Raw genomic sequence first — 3996 nt, forward strand, 5'->3', positions numbered from 1 at the left:
AACCTTGGGGGAAAGGGATAGCAATAATGTAACGACTGAAATTAAAATCCTAAATTAAGAAAGAAAGGGTAGTCAGAAGAGGGAATGAGAGGGGGGAGAGAAGACTATTGAAGGAGCCTACTTACTTGTTGGGTGATTTGAGATACTACCAATACTAAAAACTAGATCTGGAATAAACCAAATCTGAAATTTTTAGTACTAGAGAAAACAAATCTTGAAACAAAAAAAACTGAACTTGAAAAAAAAGATGCTCCACGACTTGTGATCTTGTTACCTAGATCTAAGCCTAGAACTATAACTTTAAAAATTACAACTCAATTGCATAAATCATAAACATAAAAGGCTAAATAAGAATAAAAGAGTGATTGCATTAATTGACATAAAAAAAAAAACTATTACAAAAGTGATTAAAGCAAAAATAGAGAAGAACTAAAACTAAAGAGTGAGAGAGGGGGAGAGAGAGAAGAAAACTAAGCATAAACTAAAAAATAAAATAAGGGGAATAATAATTAGGAGGGGGGAGGAAGGGACTTTTATTGGGCTTTTGTCTTGCCTCCTTCCTTCTACAAGTCTTCTTTAAGAAAAGAAAGAAAATAAAATAAAATAAAATCTTGGTAAAAATCCTCATTCTTTGAGATATTGTGTGAGGAAAGAGAGAATTCGTTTACAAAATTAACAGATTCTATTCCTTCCTTGCAATATTAACCAATATCTTGAAATCTTGATTAAATCAGAAAGAAATCTCTGCATAGCATCTTCAAGATCTTGTGAACTAGCAAGGAGAGAGAATAATCTTCAGGATTTTGTAGGAGAGAGGATGTTGTACCAATGAGTGGGTCCCACCTTTGGACTGGTTCTTGATTCACTTTAAGCACTTTCTCTTGTAAACTTGGAAACTAAAAAAAAAAACAAGAAAAATAAAAGTAGTACTATCCAAAGTGGGGCAAAATATACACTTATATCCCTAAGATTTCACACATTATTGTGCTTATCACGTGACTACCACTCACCTCATCTACTGACTTGGTGAGGAAATTTTCAAGGAAGGATGTTTGAAAAATGCCGTGCTAGGCCTCACTAGAAGGTGTTTGTCTCTATCCTAATTTCAAGCGTAACTAGTGTCAAAATTGTCTTAAAGACTCCTTTAGAAGGTCCCTTAAGAATTCTCGAAAGGACAGTTCACTAATATCCACTGGTAGATGTTACCAGTAGATGTCTGATCTACCGATGGATCCCTACCAGTGACATAAACGGAGAGCAAAATCCAATTTTACATCTTAGACATTCCATCAGTAGATGGCACTGGTAGATGTGCGATCTATCGTGGGGATCTATCAATGATAAAACAAAGGCTAAAATTTATCAGACCATCCATCGGTAGATAGGCACTGGTTGATAACTGATCTATCGGTGACTGCCCAGAAAGCACTATTCACCTTAGGGCTAAACCATCTCGGGTCCGATGGTTGTGTTGCTCCTATAGTATTTGTAGGGGGTCTTCCCACCTTTCATTTAAGTTTGATTGAGTATGTTTTCATTGGGCCAATCGGGAGCTACGCTACATCGAATCTTCAAGCGAAACCCTAAACCCATTTTGAGATAAAAATGTTCCCCGAGCTTGGGAAACACTTTTGGAGCTGGGGAAGGGTACGGGAAGTGCATTGCATACAACTCTGGCTAGAAAAAGTCATCGTGGTCACGGTGTACACCTCTAACACAACAAAGCCAAGAAATCTAACCTACCCAAACCCAAAATGGAGACGAAAAATGGGTAGAGAAGAAAGAGCTCCTTTCCTTCCTCTTCCACATTCGTAGGGCTTGTGAGATGAGCTCACAAGGTCATGTCTTTCTATTTATATGGTCAACTCAATGGGGCATGTTTGCTTGCCTAGTGAGGAATGACTTAAATGACTTAACTCATGAGTCGGGCCACAGGGACCCACCACCTTGGGCTCATAAGGTGTAAGAATGAAATAGGTAGGTCCCATGTGGTATGGTGACAAGGTTCAGTATTCATTCCTTGTACAACGGGTCCCATGAAAAAATAATACAATTTGGGATAATAAGACCCACTCGTAGATCACTGACCAATCTATTGGATCTATTGCTGGCCAACTTCTTCTGTTGTACTTCGACAATATTCATCCCCTTTTATCTACACCTAGGTTGGTTCCCTAGGGGTTTGTGCATGGTCATATGGTGAGGTTCTACCATGCCAACAAGATCAAGTGAAAGAGTGTTTAGTCACTTACCACCAAGGCTTAGGAAGTCTAAAACCTTTCAATTCGATCGGCATCATTTACACTGGCACGAGAGGTCATCTCGTCCCTCTTTACAGTAGATTGTTGCAATCCAGTAGTCACTGGTGCTGACACTCTCTGGTGCATCACCTATTATAGAAAGCTCAGACCATATTTGTGTATGAGCATAACATAGCGGGTTAAAGCAAAAAAGTGATAAGTGTGTGGGAAGGAGATGAAATTTTCTAATATCATGGTGATAGATAAGCATACACTCAACAGAGAGAACGTACAACTGAAGAAAGATTCTCAATAATCTATCACTGGCTTAGTCCGCGAGCTTGCAACCTCTTCTTTTCAAATTCTACCTGCAAAAGCAATAAGCTAAAATGTCCACCTAAAACCTGAAATATATTTAAAAATGAATGGACAAAAAAAAATCTGAGCATCACTCAATTATTAATATATGCATTACCACATATGATGTCACTTTTACGACAATACCATATCGAATATTTCACAGTTAATGTTAACTCCATATACTTTTGGCATAAAAAATAACTATGAGAGAAAACTAGAATGAAGTAAAGTTGTGAGATCATATTGCAATAATTTCCAATGTTAAAACATAACACATAGTTCATGGAGCAAGCAGCTTGCGAGGAAGAAGGTCTGGAAAGAGGAAATGGGCCATGAAAGGGTTAAAAGAGTAAAATTAAATGCTCTAAAGTATTTGTTCACTGAGTCAATGATATATATATATATATATATCCTTGTTATTTTAAAGAAAGAAATTAATTAATTGAAGCACTAAGCACCACCAACATATGGGGCGAGAGTGTGGCACAATGGTCAAGTTGCATCATTGCAACATGTTGTTCACATTCAAAACTTGGAAACAACCTCTCTTGCAAAGCAAGTAAGGCTGCATAAATTTGTCCCTCCCAAACCTAGTGGGGAACCTCGTGCATTGAGCCTTTTCTTTTTTTTACAAACTGAAGCAGTAAGCACCGCCAACTTAACAAAATAAATTACCAATAGTAGCAAATTGACAAAGGAGCTTAAATGAAAAATGGTGAAGGCACAAAAAAATGTGTGGCATATGTTGAGGAGCATAAATGTAAACCTTACACTAATACAAAAAATTTTCTTCATATGATGTAAGGCTAGGTAACAACCCTAGTTAGGATTACTAAATCAACTACAGGTAAAGTATTGATTTAGGTACAGACCCTAGACTAAATTTAGAATATGAAACCAGGTTACAACATATAAACCAAGATCGACCCTTAAAACCTCTGTAATCACCTGGTAACAGAAGGATAGAAACTACTAACAATATAGCAAACCAGTAAAGGAAAACCCTTAGTCGCAGGTCAAAGAATAGGGTTCAAACCTAAATAAATAAATAAATTGTAATCCAAGTAGATGAAATAAAACCCCAAAATCTCAGGGTGAAGTAATGGCCTAAACCTGAGTTCTCACAGTTCTTGAATTAGGTCAGTGCGTATGACAATGGATCTAGACTCTAGAGAAATTCAGGTTGCAGTATTCCTTACAAAGATTCCAACAATACGTGTCTTTTAGAAGAACTCATATAAATTCGTATGATACTTGTAATCCTTATGATTCATTTTTTATAAACATGTATTTAATTAGGGAAAAGGCTTTCTGAGCTTAAGGTGTATACTGCACCTCCACATTACCCAAAAAAACAAGAGTATCATGTACCTCCTCAAATATTTTTTAAATAAAA

Source organism: Macadamia integrifolia, chromosome 11 (assembly GCF_013358625.1).
Source record: "Macadamia integrifolia cultivar HAES 741 chromosome 11, SCU_Mint_v3, whole genome shotgun sequence".
In the NCBI taxonomy this organism is placed as follows: domain Eukaryota; kingdom Viridiplantae; phylum Streptophyta; class Magnoliopsida; order Proteales; family Proteaceae; genus Macadamia; species Macadamia integrifolia.